A 21,462-nucleotide genomic window follows, 5' to 3' on the forward strand; every position below is an offset into this window, starting at 1 on the left:
CAGGACAGATCACAAACAATGGCCCACAGACAGGAATAAGCTTGGAACAGAAGGACCCAGAGGAGCCTGCTTGGGGGAGAGAGGGAGACGGAGCCTGCAGATGTGAAAGGGATTAGAGCTCAACAGGGCAGACAAAGGGCATGTGACAAAGATAGTGTCAGTAAACTACAATTACTTCATCAGCTCTTAGTAAATTAAAGGCATGAAAATTAATTTTGCCCTGTGAGTTTTCCTGAGAGTGTCTCTACACTTCGTTGGATAATTGATATCAAGAGTGATGAGATTCAGGAGAGACATTTTCCAACACAGACACAAAGATAAAGCCTTGTTGTTTGCTTTCACATTTGAGGATTAAAGGGCTTTAATTACTTGAGGGGACTTAGTAAGTGTTGATTACAATGACTTAGAAAATCCTTGGGGCATCCAATGGTGATGCATTATAAGCCTCTCAGAACGTGTATGGCTCTGAAGGCATGTAGCACAGAGGAGGGCATGGGGGAAAGAAGCAGAACTGCTTTGGCCACTGAGTGATCTCAAGCAAACATGACCTCTTTCATCTTTCATCTTCTAGTCTATAAAATAGAAATCATAATTTCTTTTTGCAACAAGTATTTTATGAGCATCTACTATGTGTAAGGTACTGTTTCACCTGCCTGGCAGAGTTATTTTTATAATTAAATGAAATATGTGAAAGTGTCTAGAATCTATCAGGTGCTGATCATTCTTGTTTTTCTATCCAAGAAGATTTTTCTACTAGAACAAGATGGGTATTAGAGCCATTGATTGGATCAAGCCAACAATGGGCCAAGACACTCAGAGTGTTTGTTATAAATTGCAGGGTATCTTGCAGAAAAAAAAAAAAGAATTGACAGAATCACAGATCCAAGAATGGAAAGAACTTTAATTTAGCTTTACATTCTTGAAGCAATAAGATGGATAAAGGGCAAAATGTTGCCCTGGGAAAAGTGAAACAGGTCTAAGTTAAGGCTATTCTGGGAAGTCTGCAGGGAGTGCAATGAAATAGCAGGAGCGTTCTAAGTTAAGACCCATTGGAAATAAGAATGTCCTACTGGGTCTAAAACATTAAGAAAGAACTATAAGGTAGTTTACTTCATCAACATGCTCGGAGTTAAGGTGCCTGACAAAATAATTGTTCTTCTGAGATATCGTTAACTGTAAACACTGCAATGCATCCACTGAAACCTGAAAAAAAAAGTGAATTTGCAATTCAGAATAAATATTTTGAATTGACTGGATAGGCCCCGACAATTCAGTTATTAGCATTTTCCAGTGCTCCAAGTAATTCATTTTAAAAAGGAAAAGAAGAAAAGCTGACTCAAGCTGCAAAACATGTTTTCTCCACATATTACTTTCATTTCTGAAGCAAGTTGGTTCATTGTCAAGCGGTGCAGCATTTTCACTTCCCTTTTATAAATTGAATGTTTACCCAGACCCTGAAGAGCCTAATGAGGTTGGTCAAAAGTCACAATGAGATGGGATATGCCTAATCCCCAAAGAGAGAAGAGGAAGATCAAGGCCATTTGCATGTGCCCCTTCAGTGCTCAGAAAGGTAAATAAAATTACTTATGACAATGTGTGATTGCTGTAATTATTTTAATTATTTTCCAATAGACTATAAACTCCTCAAGGGCAGAGACTGTGTATTATTAATCATTGTAACCCTAACTGCTTGGAAAGCCTCTTATAGGAAAAGCTCAGTAAATGTTTTATAATAAGTGAGTGGGTCAATGAATACAGAGATGGCTGGCTGGCTGGCTGGATGGATGGATGGATGGGTTCCTGGCTTTAAAGGAAAATTTCCTTAGCAATACAAGAAATGGTTCTCAAGTGAAGGGAGGACAAGATAGACTGATTGCCTTGGACCCAATCCTAGAGTCATTGAAAAGAATAAAACTTGGATCAGTTTTTACTATAGTTTCTCTTAATCCATCCTCTCAAGACTCTGGTCTGAACCTCCAGCAGAGAAAGCAGCTATTGATAAATTAAGGCTATCTTGTGCAGCCCAAGAACAAGTTAAGAGCTCTAAGACTTTCTGAGAAGAACAGAGGCCTGTCACCCTCATTCCTGGCCATGGAGTAGGAACCCTAAGAGTCAAGGCCTCCATCTGCCTGGGTAGACTAGGTTACAGGTTTCTTGAGCCACTGAACCGTTATTCTGACAGCCTCAAAATGCTTCCCATAATGGATAGACTGTGGGGGAGTGAGGAATAGAGGAGCTTTGGGAGTGGAGTCAGTGTGGGCTTGTTTGCAGACTTCAGAGTGGCTATGGTGAGCCCCAGGGAATAATATTTGGTAGTGAGGAATTTAGTGGGGTCAGAAGCCATTGGTTGTCTACAGTATAAATCCTTTACCCCCAAAGTATCTCAGACTGAGACTGACAAGATGAAATAATAAGAGAATAGCAATCCATCTATCCCTCCAAGAAATGGAGAAATGGCCTCCTAGTGAAAGCCCCTGAAGACCTGTAAGCAGTCAGGAGAGAGTAGCCTCCAAGGGCAGTTCACTGGTGTGCAGAGCAGCGAGGAACCAAAGGAACTGGGGGCACAGAGGGGACTGTAGTTCCCCTCCCTGAGCACTGCTGACCCAATGGCTTTTGAGAGGAGATTGTGCCACAAAAATGGTCATCAGAGATCATCTTTGCCATTCTACTGGCCTGTGGAACTTGGGAATATAGATAGGCTCTCAACTAACTACGTGAAAAACAGCCCTGGGGCTCATGTGTACAAGAGTGATCCCGATACATGATTCATATTATGCCTGAGATTCCAAGTTTATAATCCAAACATTCACCAAGATGGGGTATGTTGGAGGGGCAGGAACAAGCTTACTACACTAAAGGAAAGCTTGATTTGTAAATTATTCTATCACAGGAGGTAGCAGAGCATGTGTTTTAGGAGCATAGATTCGGGACCAAATTCTAGTGATTCACTTCTGGCTTAGTTTCTACTCTGAGACCTTGAGCAAGTCTCTGCTCCCTTATCTGTAAAAGGGGGCTAATAAGAGCACCTACATCACAGAGTTGTTAAGATGACTAATGTCAATAACCCAAGTAAATCCTAGCACATAATAAGTACTCAATAAATACTAAGCAAACATATAAAATATGACTAGAATTTTAAAACTTAAATCATAGCACATTTGGCCAAACACATCCAAGATTCTTACTTAATTACCTGTAAAATAGTAGTTTGTTATGGACTGGTAATTAAAGAGGATGAATTGGGACACAAATCAAATACATTATTATGATGCACTGTTTTTTTCTAAGATACTCAAAAATCCTTTGTTGAACCCCTGAAATTTTTATGGAATATACTTCGGAAACCATTTGCATTATTGGACCAAAAATAAAAGCTATAGGTCTTAAACTGACTGTAGTGAGGTCAAGTACTTCCCATCTGCCCCATCCATGCTAGAATAATCACAGGCAACTTTTTTTAAATATATGTTTCTTATTGATTTTAGACAGAGAGAGGAAGGGATCGGAAGAGAGAGAGAGAGAGAGAGAGAGAGAGAGAGAGAGAGAGAGAGAAACATCAATCCACTGCCTCCTGCATGCCCCCTACTGGGGATCAAGGTTGCAACCCGGGCATGTGCCTTGACCAGGAATGGGCCTGACTACCTCTAGGTGCATGGGAGGATGCTCAACTCACTGAACAACATTGACCAGAGCTAATCATAGGCAATTTTTAAAGTTGGCTCCATTGAGGACATTCCTTCTAACATTTCAATGTGTATGAAAACAGGTATGCTCCTAATCCTATTTGAAGGGTACATGAGTGACACTGACAAGGAAAACAATTAACAGGAGACACTAGTTGGAGGAAATGAAATCTGTTACTTTGGGGGTTACTATGAATAGACACAGAGGCTTTTAAAACATATATAATAGAATGTTGGTGAGATACTGAATAAAAAATTTAAGTGCCTATGAACTTCATATAAAATACAAATAATGGGGTTTTAACAAAGAACATAAAAGTAGAGTGATATGCAGATTAGAAAACAAAAACCAATAGATTAACAAGCACCTTAAATCTGACCAGAGCTATAAGAAAAACTGGCCAGTGTTTTGGTCGAATCAAGTTATTTATGTCATATAAAACTGCAACATGAACTGTAATCTCTATTTCTGTTAAAAAAAAAAAAGGATGACTAAATCTTCAATCTGAGAATCACTGACTTTTAAGATTTGTGGTTTTAAAATACTACTTCTGGGTGGTAAAGTGTAGGAAAAGGCCCTGGGAAAAAGTAATCTCAGGCCTTGGGAATTCTTTATCTCATATCTACCCTCTGCAGAATTTCATATATTTAATTACACATGTCTAAAAGCAGACATGTGATGGACAAGATTGTGATTAAGTGAGAATTTTATGACAGCAACTGATTAAGGAAGCCGAGCATACATGACCAAATAAAGACTAATAAAGTTAATATCTTATGTACTTAATGTAGACTGTATTATTGTGCTGATAGATCATTGATAAGCACTTACAATGTAGCCTGAGGACTTTTATAGATGCAGATTATACTTTTACAGTTTAGATCTTCTCACTTGTGGTTTACACCACACTTAACAACATGGAGAAGAGGGTGAAGGTGAAGAGATCCTAGTCCGAAAGTAGATGACAGAACAGAACACATGAAAATAGGCTCTGCATTCCTGGCAATTGGAGGTCTTGGTTCAGAGTGAAAGGGAAAAAAATAAAATATTATAGATGAGTAAAGGAAAAGTTTTTCATGTGGAGATAGGAAGGAACAGGATAGGGATGGAGAAGAGATTTGAAAAAAAAATAAATAAAAAAAGGTGGTTCTGGTGAGGTAGGTAGGTAGGCCTGCTCTTTGACAAAAGAAGAACCTTGAAAACACTTAAGCAGGTTCCTTCAGATATTTTCAAGGGTAATTGAGGTTTTTCCTGTTCTGATTTCCTACCTTTCCCCACTCCCTCAAAACATTTATAGTACCCTAAATTCTTAATGGGGAATAAAGTTTTTCATTCCACCATTAGAAACAAAGTTTGGTAAGCTGACATAAGTAAAATAAAACTCTTTCTTTGGGTGATACTGGATTCTTTACTATTTTGATAGGAAGAGGAAGTAAGAGAATGGGGGGACCCTGGCATGAGAAGGCTTTCCAAAGAAGCACATTAAATGATAACAAGAGAATCAACTACCATTGAGTATGTGTCAGGTTCTGTTCTAAGTGCTTTACATGAATTAACTTGTTCAATTCCCATAGCACCCTGTATGAGGTATGTACTATTACTAATTCCCATTTTACAGATGAGGAAACTGAGTCACAGAGAGGTTAGGTAATTTCCTGAGGGTCATAGTGATAGGGCCAAGGTTTGAGTTCTGGCATTTCTAGCACTAGAGTCAAGGCTGAAAGAAAATTGGCTTAGAAAGAAAATGGCTCAAGAGGCAAAACTTCCCTATGTGGTTGATGTTACCTAACATCAGCCTGTTTACTTCTGAGTGGCGTCCAATGCAGAGGCCTTTTATCTTGCTGCAAAGTTGTGTATCTTTTCCTTAAAGGAAGAGCGGTGCTGAAGAAGTTATCATGTTTAATCCTATGGAACATTTTGATACCTTCTTGGTCCCATGTGTGTACAGCTTTGCTGTCTGAATTAGTGATCCTGCTGCAGTTATTTAAGCTCTCTGTGCCTCTGAGTTCACATTTGGAAACTGGGTTATTTCCACTTTTCAGCTCCCTGACTCAGAGGAATGCACAGGGCTAAAGGGCATTCAAAGTGCTTTCAGCCATAAACCAGGACTAAGTGAACTTTTAGAGAACAGAATGACTTGGCAACAGTATTTAAATTGACAGAAGAGGGGGAATGGACAAAAGGGTGAAATGGATTAAGAGGTATAAACTTCCAGTTATAAAATAAATGCCACAGGAATGTAAAGTATAGCATGGGGAATATAGTCAATAATATCATAATGACTTTTGTGTAGTGACAGATGGTTAGTCGACTTACCTGGTGATCACTTCATGAGTGGCGTCCAATGCAGAGGCCTTTTATCTTGCTGCAAAGTTGTGTATCTGCTCCTTAAAGGAAGAGCAGTGCTGAAGAGCAGTTCTGACTTTAGGTTACATCAACCACATAGGGAAGTTTTGCCTCTTGAGCCATTTTCTTTCTAAGCCAATTTTCTTCCAGCCTTGACTCTAGTGCTAGAAATGCCAGAATTCATGAGGTATATAAATGTCAAATTACTATGTTATACCCCTGAGATTAATATAATATTACTTTTAAGTACATTTTTTTATAAAGTACTAGAGGCCCAGTGCATGAGATTCATGCATGGGTAGGGCCGATCTGTGGGGTGAACTGCGGGGCGATCAGGGAGGGGAATGGGGGGACCCTGCTGACACCCGCCTTGGCTGGCCTGGGGCCTGTGAGCTGGGGGCAGCTCCTGCATTGAGCATCTTCCCCCTGGTGGTCAGTGCACGTCATAGCGACTGGTCATTCCACCAGTCATTCCACTGTTTGGTTGATTTGCATATTAGGCTTTTATTATATAGGATAGTTAAGTAGCTTTTTTAGTGGTCTTGGTTCAGCTGCCTGATCCAGTATGGCCGCCTAAATTCTCCTCCAGACTTTTAAATGTGCATCTTTAACAGAGGATGGCTGTCTGGTAGATGTGGGAGATGCCCATATCGTCTGGAATTGTTAAAATTATCTAGAGATAAGAATTTCTAATTAATAATAAGGATCTTCAAGCCAGGACTTTGAAAGCCATTGCTTATCGGAAAAGATGAAAAGAACTGGACTCACTCCAAGAAAACTTTTAACCTAATAGCAAACACCATATGTTAGCATTCAGTTCAAATGATAGTGATCTAATTGACACCAACAAGGGCAAAATCAATTGCAATTTTTTTCTAAATTTACAAATAGATGTAGGTAAGAGGATGCTTTAGACAAAGAAAATGAGTATAGAAGGAGTCTCAGCTGTAGCTATGATTAAGGACCAGCACACACAAAAAGAAGTATAAAGCCAGGTTGTTATTTTTTAAGAAAAATGTTCCTAATTACAGTATCTACTGAAAATTTTCTCCCATTTTTTTAAACCATAGAAATATTAGATACTAAGCTATGTTAGTAGAAGGGTGATCACAATATTTTTTTAGTAGGTGCAGTTATCAACACAATAATTTAACCTTGCGTTCATGGTTTCTAAGGGGCTTGCATCTCCAGGCCTGAGAAAGGAAGCAAGCATTGTGAGTTAATAAATAAACATGACCAGTAGGAACCAAGTGGACATTAGGGAGCAGAAATAAAGTAGATTAAAATAGTTTCCAAAAAGAGTTTGAGAGCAAGGGAAGGAAATCGAACAAATGACAAAAGGAAGGCAGTAGATGGCCAAGACCATACAGTGTTAAGAAACTAGAAATTTAAAACAAGGAAAATAAGAGAGTTTTCCAGAGTGCTGTTTCAAGTATAAGCTACAACACATTTCAGAAAAATTTAGATATAAATTTGGTTTTAAGATGCTAAGCATCCTTCTTGGCAGTGTTTCCTCATATCTGCAGACTTTTCCCTTTCAGCACTCAAGGCCCTAGCTGGTCATCATCAAGGGAAACTACGGATGTAGATTCTCAGGATTATTTGCTTCACCTTTACATGGGAAGATGTTTTCAGGTGGAAAGCTGGTGGAAGTAGTACCAGCACCTTCCTGTGACCCTTCTCCCAATCTCACTGAAGGCACTTTATGCTTTTGCCTCTGTTTGCAAACATTACACTATCTTTGCCCAATTGAAAAGGTTCTTCTCATTAAATAGCCATGAGATACGGAAAAGGTCATTTAGGTAAAATTGTGCTATCGTATGTTGCTATGTCCAAACTATAATAAGGTCATTGAAGGCTGCTACTGAGTAGTAAAGCATAAGGGAGACAAGTAGTCATTTATTATTCTCATTTTAGGTGGAAATGTTCATTGCATTTGCTGAGAACTGGGGCGTAGGGGCTGGTGCTCCAAGTCTCTGTGTGCCACAGCTTGTTTACAAGGAAGGGAAGGTGAGCTTCCTCGCCCACACTGGACGGCCGCCCCACCCTGCCCTGGACTCAATAGGAGGAAGGGTGGAGTAGGCACAGGGTTTCGACAATGCTCCAGTTCTTTGCCCCCAAATATTTACTGAGACAGGTAATTCTTTAGAGAGGCCAAGTCTAACTTACAAAAGCTGGCAGAGGGACAGGCAGAGAAAAATGTGCTCCCTCTGTTTGAGAAGGTGTGCTCAATGTGCAAAAGCAGCAATACAGAAATACACATCCTCTTCAAAATGATCACCCCTTGCAAACTCGGCTTCAGGGCAGCTAGCCTGTGTAGCTCCCACCCAGACATTCCTGGGTCTAATCCAGGCAGCTGTTTCCTCTGCTTGGAACAGCCTCTTTATTGAAATTTTACCTTTTCTTCTTAGAGTCCTCTCCAGCCTTCTCCACGCCCCTCTTCCTGTGTTAAGTCTCTCCCACTTGTTCCAGCCCACAGCAATCACGTTGTTCTTTGGCTTCCTACACCACTCGCCTAGCAGTTGGTAATTTCTGTGGCATTTATCTCTTTATTCATTCAGTTCCCCACCCCCACCACCAGACTTTGCATGTAATAGTCAACTTTGGGCATGCCTGCCTCAAGTTCATGTTTGTGTAATTTTTATACCTAAATGAAAGTTTTCCATGGTTAACACTTGCAGTGTGGTAAATCCTTCATGTGTAACATTTTCAAACAGCACAGATTTTATTAGGAGGCATAAGAACTTGGACAGATATGAAAGGAAAAATAATTAACTGGCTAAAGTGAGAGGAGCAAAGAATAGGTTCACGTGGTCCTTAAACCCAGACAGGGGTGACCAACTCGCCCAGTTTACCTGGGACTTTGACGGTTTTAACACTGAAAGTCCCGTGTCCCGTGCAGCCCCTTAGTCTCCTACCCGGTGGCCAATGAGCATTTCGGCACGAAGCAAGTGTACGATTTGTATAATGGACTGAGCCTTCTTTCTACCCTCCTATCTCAGATCCTGGTGCCACGAGCCTCTCCAGGGACACCGCACCCTCCGGTGACTGTGGGAGGAGCAGGAAACAAGGTCCGGTTCCCAAGAAGGAAGCCTGGGTTCACTCGGCTCTCTTCACTTCAGAAGCAATCTCAGCCCTGGGAGGACATCGGTCAAGGGAAAAGGCTTTCCACAGAGTTCTCCCAAAACGGAAACTAAAAGGGACATTTGGAACAGGAAACCGTAGCCTTCACGGTATTATTCCCAAAGGCAAAGTCGAAGGCACAGTCTGAGGGAGGCAAATGTCAGGATCCAGGAGAACTCCAACCTAGGCTTGCAAACCAGGCCTGCTCACTGCGCTGCCAGAGCATCTTCTCTGATAATGTTCCCCCACAGTCAATCCAACTGCGACGACTGGCGTGGAGAGATTCACCAGAAGGCTGGCACCTAGGACTGTGAATACGTCTCAATGTGGCAGCACGCAGCAGAATGTAGTAATACATTCTGAGCAACTAAAACCTCCTATACTACAGACAGCGCACATTTTGAAAACCGAAATGGTCCTAAATAATTATTACAATCACGACATCATTAATAATAGTACACGCAAAAATCAATTCGAGCTCTACAGTTCGTATAATCATGGGGATTTATTCCATAATAAAATGATAACGACGTTAAGAATTTTAACCTGCATAATGTATAACAGTAATTCCGAACAATAAAAGCATAATTGGGAAATGGCGGTTTTACTGCCTGAATCACAGTTCCTCACTCAAGAGTAAGATGGAGCTGATTTCCTGAAGTACAGGTTTCTGTGACTGGCAGGCAGCTTGGTCCGGGGCTGAAATTTAGGGCATATGGTGTAGGGATATGATTTTACCACCAGAGGGTATTCTTTCCTCCTCTGGATTGTTTATGTAACAACAAACCCGAAATCAGCCTCTACTAAAATTGGGCCAGGCCAGATCATAGGGAAGTGAATTAATTTATAATATTCACACAAATACTCTCTTGTCCTTTCATATTAGAGTGTTCGGTTAAGAGAATCATGCTGGCAGCAAGCAAGCCAAGCTACCCAAACTGTAAAAAACAGATTACAGTTCTTCTGCTGGTCAAAACAAGAGAAGGGTCACTTATGAAATTGCCCAGGTAGCTATTTCCAATTGTCCTTGTAGTGCAGGAGTTTCAGGTAAACAAAGCAGAAGGAAGTTCAGGGATTTCAGGGTCAGCATGCCTCTGGCTTGAATTTTTATCTAAACTGATTTACAATTGAAAAAGGCTGACGACCTATTACAGACCAGAAAGCCTAGGAAAGTTACCAGAGCTATTTGACAACTTTCAAAGTCCACCAGGGGATGCGTCCCAGCCCATTAATAGACCAAGTTTAGAAAGCAAGGCCCTGGAATGGTGCCCCAGGAACATGCCCAGGGGAGTCAGTTTTAATCCAGCCAAATGCTGACTCTGGAAAAAGGAAGACTATCCTCTCTGCTCACTCTCTGCCAGAAGCTCTGTCAGGAAGAAAGGCTGTGAAGTTGAGAAATATGGGATATTAGGTCATCTGCCCCGCTGAACGCAAGTTCAACAAATACAAACTTCAAGTAAAAAAATAGTTCCATTTTATTTTTTAAGTGATCAAAAATAATATTTGTTCATTACTAAAACTTCAAATAATGTAGAGGATAAAGTGAAAAGTGAAGGACTTTCCTCTCACATTCAGCTCCCTCCCATCAACTCCCCTCACCAAAAATACTCACTCTGGATAATTTTCTCATATTTTTCAGGGCTTCCTATTTTCATGAATTAAAAGAAAAGAAACTTGATCAGTCTATCTGCCTGGCACTCTTATCTATTCATCCCATGCGTCTGTCAATCACCCAACTGCGTTTGATTTTGCTTTCACAAAAAATGAGATCCTAAAATATATGTTCTACTTGAGTCATTCATTCCACATATCATTGAATTCTTCCAAGTCTACTTCATTCTTTTTAGTAGTGACACAGACTTGTTCCAATATATGGATGTTTCATAGCTTTAATTAATCCATGACCTATTGATGGGCATTTGTGTTGTTTCCAATTTCTTTCTCTATTATAAAAATGCTATAATAAAATTTTTAAAATATTTATTTACTTATTATCTAAGGTTTTACATGTCTCCTTTTCCCCTGATTGACACCCCTCCCCTCCAAACAGCCATTTCCACCCCAGGCAAGCCCCCACCATCCCAGTGTCTGTGTCCATTGGTTATGCTAATATGCATGCATACAAGTCCTTTGGTTGTTCTCTAAATCCCCTCTTCCCTGCCATTTGTCTCTGGATCTATTCTTGTTGATCATTATATCCCACATATGAGTGAGATCATGCGATATTTATCTTTCTCCAATTGGCTTATTTCGCTTAGCATAATGCTCTCCAGTTCCAACCATGCTATTGCAAATGGTAAGAATTCCTTCTTTTTTATAGCAGCGTAGTATTCCATTGTGTAGATGCACCAACATTTTTTAATCTACTCATCTTCTGTGGGCACTTAGGTTGTTTCCAAATCTTAGCTATTGTAAATTGTGCTGCTATGAACATAGGGGTGCATATATCCTTTCTGATTGGTGTTTCTGGTTTCTCGGGATATAGTCCTAGAAGTGGGATTACTGGGTCAAATGGCAGTTCCATTTTTAATTTTTTGAGGAAACTCCATACTGTTCTCCACAGTGACTGTACCAGTCTGCATTCCCACCAGCAGTACACCAGGGTTCCTCTTCCTCCACATCCTCACCAGCATTTGTCATTTGTTGATTTGTTGATGATAGCCATTCTGACAGGTATGCAATGGTATCTCATAGTTGTTTTGATTTGCATCTCTCCGATGATTAGTGACTTTGAGCATGTTTTCATATGTCTCCCGGCCTTCTGTATGTCCTCTTTTGAAAAGTGTTTATTTAGTTCCTTTGCCCATTTTTTGATTGGATCATTTATCTTCCTTTTGTTAAGTTGTATGAGTTCTCTGTAAATTTTGGAGATTAAACCCTTATCTGAAATATCATTGGCAAATATGTTCTCCCATGCAGTGGGCTTTCTTGTTGTTTTGTTGATGGTTTTTTTTTGCTGCGCAGAAGCTTTTTATTTTAATGTAGTCCCATTTGTTTATTTTCTCTTTAGTCTCCATTGCCCTAGGACAGTGATGGTGAACCTATGACACGCGTGTCAGAGATGACACGCAGACTCATTTTTTTGGTTGATTTTTCTTTGTTAAATGGCATTTAAATATATAAAATAAATATCAAAAACATAAATCTTTTTTGTACTATGGTTGTAAATATAAAAAAATTTCTATATGTGACACAGCACCAGAGTTAAGTTAGGGTTTTTCAAAATGCTGACACGCCAAGCTCAAAAGGTTCACCATCACTGCCCTAGGAGCTGTGTTGGTAAAGATATTGCTATGACATATATCTGCTATTTTGCTGCCTATGGAGTCTTGTAGGATTTTTATGGTTTTCTATCTTACATTTAAGTCCTTTAACCATTTTGAATTTATTTTTGTGTATTGTGTAAGTTGGTGATCTAGTTTCATTTTTTTTTTTTTTGGCATGTATCTGATCAAATTTCCCAGCACCTTTTATTGAAGAGACTGTCTTGACTCCATTGTATGCTCTTGCCTCCTTTGTCAAATATTAATTGAGCATAATGGCTTGGGTTGATTTCTGGGTTCTCCGTTCTGTTCCATTGGTCTACTAGTATGTGACTGTTCTTGTGCCAGTACCAGGCAGTTTTGAGAACCGTGGCTTGGTTATATAGCTTGATATCTGGTATTGTGATCCCTCCAATTTTGTTATTCTTTCTCAGGAATGCTGTGGCTATTTGGGGTCTTTTTTTTATCCCAATGAATTTTTGGAGAGTTTGTATTTAGATCTTTGAAATAAGCCATTGGTATTTTAATGGGGATTGCATTGAATCTGTAGATTGCTTTGGGTAGTATGGACATTTTAAAGATGTTGAGTCTCCCAAACCATGAACATGGTATGTTCTTCCATTTGATTATGTCTTCCTCTATATCTTTTTTCAATGTCCTGTAGTTTTTCGAGTACAAATCTTTTACATCCTTAGTTAAGTTTATTCCTAGGTATCTTAATTTTTTTGGTGCAGTGGTAAATGGGGTTGTTGTTTTTTTGCTTCTCTTTCTGTGAGTTCATTATTAGTGAATAAAAAGGTCATAGATTTCTGGGTGTTAATTTTGTATCCTGCTACATTGCCAAATTCATTTATTAGGTCTAGTAGTTTATTGATGGAGTCTTTGGAGTTTTCTATGTATAGCATCATGTCATCTGTGAATAAGGACAGTTTACTTCTTCTTTTCCAATTTGGATGCCTTTTATTTCTTCTTCTTGTCTGATCGCTATGGCTAGCATTTCCAGTACTATATCAAACAGGAGTAGTTAAAGTGGGCATCCCTGTCTTGTTCCTGTTATTAGGGGAAATGAGTTTAGTTTTTGCTCATTGAGTATGATGTTGGCTGTACGTTTGTCATAAAAGGCTTTATTATGTTGAGGTGTGATCACTCTATTCCCACTTTGCTGAGAGTTTTTATCAGGAAAGGGTGTTGGATTTTGTCAAATGCTTTTTCTGCATTGATTGATATGATTATGTGATTTTTGTCTCTCAATATGTTTATGTGATGTGTCACATTTATTGATTTGCAGATATTGTACCATTCTTGCATCCTCGGAATAAATCCCACTTGGTCATGGTGTATCATCTTTCTAATGTAGTGCTGAATCTGATTTGCTAGAATTTTGTTGAGAATTTTAGCATCTATGTTCATCAAGGATATTAGCCTGTAGTTTTCTTTTTTTGTAGCATCTTTATCTGGTTTTGTAATTAGGGTAATGCTGGCTTTATAGAAAGAGCTTGGAAGTGTGCCTTCCTCTTGAATTTTTTGGAATAGTCTGAGGAGGATAGGTTTTAGTTCTTCTTTGAATGCTTGGTAGAACTCCCCTGTAAAGCCATCCAGAACAGGGCTTTTGTTTGCTGGAAGATTTTTGATCACTGCTTCAATTTCTTTGGTAGTTATCAGCCTATTCAGGTTTTTTTATTCTTCCTGATTGGGTTTTGGGAGCTTGTATTTTTCTAAATATGTCCATTTTGTCTAGGTTGTCCATTTTGTTGGAATAGAGTTGTTCATAGTATTTTTTCATAATCATTTATATTTCTGTGGGATCAGTTGTTACTTCACCTCTTTCATTTCTGATTTTATTTGGGTCCTCTCTCTTTGCTTCTTGGTGAGCTTGGCTAGAGGTTCATCAATCTTGTTTATCCTTTCAAAGAACCAGCTCTTGGTTTTGTTGATATTTTGTATTTTTTGTTTGTTTGTTTGTTTGTTTTGGTCTCTATGTCATTTATTTCTGCTCTGATCTTTATTATTTCCTTCCTTCTGCTTACACTGGGCTTTTCTTGTTGCTCAATTTCTAACTCTTTGAGTTATAGGGTTAGATAACTTTTTATTATTTTCTCTTGTTTTTTGAGGTAGGCCTATAGAGCTATGAACTTCCCTCTCAAGACTGCTTTCACTGTGTCCCATAGATTTTAGGTTGTTGTGTTTTCATTGTCATTTGTTGCCATGATGCTTTTTATTTCTTCTTTGATCTCTTTGGTAACCCAACCCAATCATTGTTTAATAGCATGCTATTTAGCCTCCAGGTGCTTGATTTTTTTTCATTGTTTTTATTGTAGTTGATTTCTAATTTTATGCCATTGTGATCTGAGATGCTTGATATGATTTCTATCTTCTTGAATTTGAAGAGACTTTGCCTGTGCCCCAATATGTGGTCTATCTTTGCAAATGACCCATGTGCACTTGAGAAGAATGTATATTATGTGGCTTTGGGGTAAAATGTTTTGAAGATGTCAATTAATTCCATCTGACCTAGGAAGTCATTTAGGATTGATGTTTCTTTACTGATTTTTTTGTTTAGAGGATTTATACAGTGGTGTTAGTGGGGTATTAAACTCCCCTACTATGACTGTATTGCTGTCAATCTCTCCCTTGGTATCCTCCAGAAGTTTTTTTTATGTATTTTGGTGTTCCTCTATTGGGTGCATATATGTTTACCAGAATTATATCTTCTTGTTGAATTCCTCCCTTTAGTATTATGAAGTGGCCTTCCTTATCTCTTGTTATGGCCTTCACTTTGAGGTCTAATTTGTCAGATATAAGTATTGCTACTCAGCTTTTCTTTTCATTTCCATTTGCCTGAAAAATCTTTTTCCATCCCTTCACCATCAGTATGTGTGAGTCCTTTGTTCTGTGTTGGGTCTCCTGTAGACAGCAGATATATGGGTCATGTTTTCTTATCCACTCAGCTACCCTATGTCTTTTGATTGGGGCATTTAATCCATTTACATTTAAAGTTATTATTGATAGGTACTTGTTTGTTGCCATTTTTATTCTTTATGCCTGTGTTCCTTCTTCCATTCCTATTTTTTCTTTTTACAGCAGACCCTTTAGCATTTCTTTCATTGCTGGTTTGGTGGTAATAAACTCCCTTAGTCCTTTTTTGTCTCTGAAGTTCCTGATTTCACCCCCAACTTTGATTGATAGCCTGGCTGGGTACAGTATTCTTGGATTCAGACCCTTGCTTTGCATGACTTTGTATATTTCATTCCACTCCCTTCTGGCCTGGTGTGTTTCTGTTGAGAAATAAGTCGATAGTCTGATGGGAGATCCCTTGTAGGTGACTTTCTGTCTCTCTGTGGCAGCCTTTAAGATTCTTACTTTGTCATTGTTGTTTGCCATTTTAATTATGTCTTGGTGTTGGTCTTTTTGAGTTTATCTTGTTTGGGATTCTGTGAGCTACTTAGGCTTGTGTGAGTTTTTCTTCTTCCCAATATCAGGGAAGTTTTCTGTTATTATTTCTTCAAACAGGTTTTCTATTCCCTGCTCAGTTTCCTCTCCTTCTGGCACCTTTATTATGTGGATGTTGTTTTATCTCATGTTGTCCCAAAGTTCCCTTAGGCTCTCCTCCTGTTTTTTAAGTGTTTTTTTCCGCCGAAACCGGTTTGGCTCAGTGGATAGAGCGTCAGCCTGTGGACTGAAAGGTCCCGGGTTCGATTCCGGTCGAGGGCATGTGACTGGGTTGCGGGCACGTCCCCAGTGGGAGATGTGCAGGAGGCAGCTGGTCGATGTTTCTCTCTCGTCGATGTTTCTGGCTCTCTATCTCTCTCCCTTCCTCTCTGTAAAAAATCAATAAAATATATTTTTTTAAAAAAAAGTGTTTTTTCCAGTTGCTGCTCTGCTTGTGTATTTTTTTCTACCTTGTCTTCTAGCTCACTGATGCAGTCCTCCACTTCTTCTAGTCTACTGTTCATGCTTCCTATTGTGTTCTTTATTGCAGTGATGTCATTTTTCATTTCTTCTTGGTTCTTCTTCATTTCCTCTTGGTTCTTACACATATTTTTGCATTTGTCTTCCAAACTTTTCAGAGTCTTTAAGATCATTGCTCTGAATTCTTTCTCTGACATATTGCTTGCCTCCATTTTCATTTACTTCCTTTTCTGGTGATTCCTCCTTTTCTTTCATATGGGGGATGTTTCTTTGTCTCTTCACGTTCGCTCCTCTCAGTGCGTCTGGTTATGTAGCTCTCTCTCTCCTGCATTGACTTAAAGGAACAAAATACAACATGACAAGACACAATGCACAGGACACCAAACACAAATGTATTCATGATACCAATGACCCCAAATAAAGGTGACCACCAGAGAAACCAGAATTAGGGGAGAGAAAAGAGTGCAAAAATGATATTGAGAAAAGGAAAAAATGTAAGAGAGAAAAAAGAGAACAAAAAAGAAGGGGGGATAATATATGTATATGGGGAGAAAACTCCAAAAAAACAACTAATCCAAAAAATACAAACAACAAATACCCAAACAACAAACACCCAGATGAATCTGAGGAGGAAGAGCTTATTTCCAGAAGGTAAGGTCAAGGAATGAATGGGGAAATGGCCACAATTCAGTTTAGAGGATGTAGAAAGAGAATGAGTGTATAAAAAGAAAAGTAAAAAAACAAAATACAAAAAAAGAGAGAAAATAAATAGATATTTTAAAATATATATATATGAAAATTTATATATATATAAAAAATTTTCCCCTTTCTTTAATCTATATATCTATGTATTAATCTATTATTGGAAAAGGAGAATAGAAAGTAGATAGGCCTGAGTTGGTGATTGGAATTAATTAACCTATTAGTAGAAGAGAACAAGTGAGGAGAGGAAAAACAGAAGCAAAAAAAAGGGGGGGAAAAACTAACAAACAATCAAACAAACAACAACAACAAGATAGAAAGAAAGAAAAAGGAAAAAAGAAAAGAAAAAGTAAAAAAATTGGCTAGTGAAGAATGAGAAGAGAGAAGTGTGCATGGACTTCGAGCAGGGGAGAGGAAATTAGATATATGAGTAAGATCAATTTTTAACATGGAGTAAAAAGGGAGGATAGAGAAAAACTAAAGCAGGAACAGGGTAAGAGAAACAGGATGAAAAAGGGGAAAAATGAGGAAGAGAGTGTTGGCATAAAGGAAAAATCAAGATAGAGTAAAATAATGCTAAAATAAAAATAAAAATAGAATTTAGAACCCTAATCCCAAAATAAAATAAAAGAAAGAAAAAATAAAACTTTAAAAAAGGTAAAATAATAGTAGCAACAATAATAATTAAAAATATAATAATTAAAAAAATAAAATCAAGTGAGAAAGAAAAAAAATTAGATTCTTAAGCGAAAGATAAAAAATAAAAAAGTGAAGTAGTGAAGGTCATCACTTCCTCTACTGTTCTGCCTGGCACTTCTGTTTCCTGTCAGGTAGTCTGCACAGTGTTGAAGACCTTGCGATCCACCACTCCTCTGTGTATTAAGCCACAACCTTGTTTTCAAGCAGGCGGCATCTCTCTTTTCACTTTGTTTCTCTGCCTGCCTTCAATTGTATTTACACAAGAGTCAATTTCTGACACAACCCCTGGGTGATGGTGTTTCTGTATTAATTTCCAGGACTAAATGCCCCCTCTATCCAGTGTTTAGATTCTTCTTTCCCTGCCTCACTTAATACTGGGTTGGAGGGATGGACTGACCCAGAGCTGGTTTCCTGCTCATCTCTCTTTATTCTGATCCCCAGTTTCCACAAAAACAACTTTCCCCTGCAGTCTCAGTGAGTGTTTTTAATGGGAAGATCCTATGTACTGGACTTAGCAAGCAAAAGCAAGGCCATAAAAAAAAAAAAAAAAAGAGAGAGACAAAGGAACTGCATCAACTCGCATCTTTTCCCCCTGGCACTGTGCGGCCGGTATAGAACTTCAGGCTGCCTTTCTGAGCACAGTCTCCCACAGCTGTGGGCTTAGATCTAGAGTCCCCCTCTGCCAGCAGCCCTGTGGACCTCCTTCCACATTCGAGGTCTACACTGACCCCAAAGGCCACAGGTTTGGTGGAGCGAATTCTCCTTCTGAGACTCTAATACCCCTGTGGGTATTTCTCCCTCCAGCCTGGATCCCAGATCTCACCTCTCTCTAGGCCAGTGGTTCTCAACCTTGGCTGCAGCCACATGTGGCTCTTTGGCCCCTTGAGTGTGGCTCTTCCACAAAATACCACGTGCAGGCACGCATGTACAGTGCGATTGAAACTTTGTGGCCCATGCGCAGAAGTCAGTATTTTGTGGAAAAGCCACACTCAAGGGGCCAAAAAGCCACATGTGGCTCACGAGCTGCAGTTTGCCGACCACTGCTCTAGGCGATCTCTGACCTTCCTGTCCATGGATTGCCTCACCAACTGTGTTTAATTCGCCAGTTCCAGGTGGATGTTATTTGATTCAGCTGTTCCTTCTATCTGCTCTGTGAGAAGGTGCAGGACCCATCCGCGTATTGGGCGCCACTTTGTCTCCCCCTGGACAAACCTTTTAGGCGCCCACAGCTGAGGAGGAACGCCACAGTCTTGGTGTTCGTGGGTTCGCAGCTGAGGCAGCTGGTCCCTGGGCATTGTGGTTGTAGTGTCCCAGGAGGTATCTGAGGTCTCCCCAGTTGAAGGTAAAGCTGGGCTTCTGATCACAGCTGCTCTCCCCTTCAAGATGGCACGGTCTCTGTGGCAGAGCCGGCCACTCCAGGAGAGATTTCAGCAGTAGTAGAGGCTGCCCAGCCAGGGGAGTCTGGTCTGCCAGTCCCCAACAGTCCTGTGGAATATAACTGTCCCTCATTCACAAATACAGACACTCCCCACACGTTCACACACTCTCTTTTCGCTCTCTCACTCACACACTTTCTTGCAGCCTGCTGTCCCATTGGCCCCCATCTTGGATCCCTATAATAAAATTTTTAATTAATAGAAATAGTAAAGGGCATGTTGTGTTAAAGATTAGGTTTTGTGCTTAGGTTAGGTTTTGTGCTTAGCCTTCTATAGGATATTAAGATAAATAAAATAGATTTCTGTCTTCTTGGAGTTTATTTTCTGGTGGGGAGAACTATAAATATCTAACTGACGTAAGAAAAACATGATTTACAAAACAACAATGAGATACCATCTCACACCTGTCAGAATGGCTATCATCAACACATCGACAAACGACAAGTGCTGGCAAGGATGTGGAGAAAAAGGAACCCTCCTTCACTGCTGGTGGGAATGCAGACTGGTGCAGCCACTGTGGAAAAGAGTATGGAGTTTCCTCAAAAAATTAAAAATGGAACTCCCATTTGACCCAATGATTCCACTTCTAGGAATATATCCCAAGAAACCATAAACACCAATCAGAAAGGATATATACACCCCAATGTTCATAGCAGCACAATTTACCATAGCTAAGATGTGGAAACAGCCTAAGTGCCCATCAGCAGATGAGTGGATTAAAAGACTATGGTACATCTACACAATGGCATACTACGCTGCTGTAAAAAGAAGGAATTCTTACCATTTGCAACAGCATGGATAGAACTGGAGATCATTATGCTAAGCAAAATAAGCCAGTCAGAGAAAGATAAATATCACATAATCTCACTCATTTGTGGAATATAATGTACAACATAAACTGATGAACAAAAATAGATCCAGAGACAGAGAAGCATCGAACAGACTGTTAAACTTCAGAGGGAAGACAGGGGAAGGAGGGGGTAAGAGATCAACCAAAGGACTTATGTGCATGCATATAAGTATAACCAATGGACACAGACACTAGGGGGGTGCGGGCAAGTGCGGGGGAGGGGGCGGCCGGGGAGAGGTCAATTGGGGGGGAAGGAGACATAATACTATATGTAATACTTTAGACAATAAAGAATTAAAAAAAAACATGATTTAAATACTAAGTAGTTAGGCAAATGATATATATTTAAACAAATAACATAGTCCCTGCCCAGAGAGTAGAGAGATAGGAACGATCCAATTCTAACAGCTGGGGTTAGGGACGGTTTCATGAATTGACTTCATCTTTGTAGAGATTTGCTTCAGAATGTTTGATGTAGGGAAATTGATGTGGAAGTTTGTAGAACCATTGCAGTAATTCTGTTCACCATGTTTGGGGATAAAGGGCTTTACAATGTTTGCTATCTGAATTTCCTTTAACAAATATAAATTTCAAAAATGTCTGGGAATGCCTTGTCTTTCTAAGCCTATTTTGCTGGGTTTAGTCTACAACTGTATCTGATAACCTGAAAACTTGCTACAAATAATGTAACACGGCACTACTACTTTTTGCTCTGTCCAGAATATTCTGGGTAAAAATGTGATCTCCAAATCAGTTATGTCATAGACTGTTGAATTATTCTTGATACAGCTAGTGACTGTCCAGAGAAAGACATTTTATCAGTATACTAAATCCAACAGTACATTTTTAAATGAACACATATGAAATAATTCTCCTTAAAGACAAACTCTTTAAGTCAGAACCTTCCCAGCAATCATGTAGACATGTTGAAAGGAGAGTTTTTATTCTTAATTAGAAGATCTTTTTCTTATTAATATTTTCAAAATGCTTTGAGCTCCTCCCCAGATGAAAGGTCCTGTGTGAGTACAAATTATCATTACACTCACAAAATACATACAGGAAATGCAGGAAAGGTGCAAACAGTTTAGCTCCACAGCTTGCAATGCTCTTGAGACACTTTGATCTCTGCCAATGTGGCCATCAATTACTCTATATCCTCTACCTTCTAAATGCATGCATTACAGCATTCTTATGCACACTCTTGTAAATCCAGCTGTTTATTCCAAAATAGTTTCACTTAACTAACCCTCCTTTCCTTTCTTTTTTGTTGGAAGCTGCTGATTTAGCTTTTCTTCTGTTGAAGAGAAGGTATATGCAAGCTTGGCTTTGAAATGGTAAATAATTCCATTTTTTCCTACAAAGATGGCCATGACATAAAGATGTGTATTTATAAAGATTCTCTGTTGACCTAGGAAAATACATATGATAATAATAAGTGAAAGAAACATGA

Source organism: Myotis lucifugus, unplaced genomic scaffold (assembly GCF_000147115.1).
Source record: "Myotis lucifugus unplaced genomic scaffold, Myoluc2.0 scaffold_7, whole genome shotgun sequence".
NCBI classification, from domain to species: Eukaryota; Metazoa; Chordata; class Mammalia; order Chiroptera; family Vespertilionidae; genus Myotis; species Myotis lucifugus.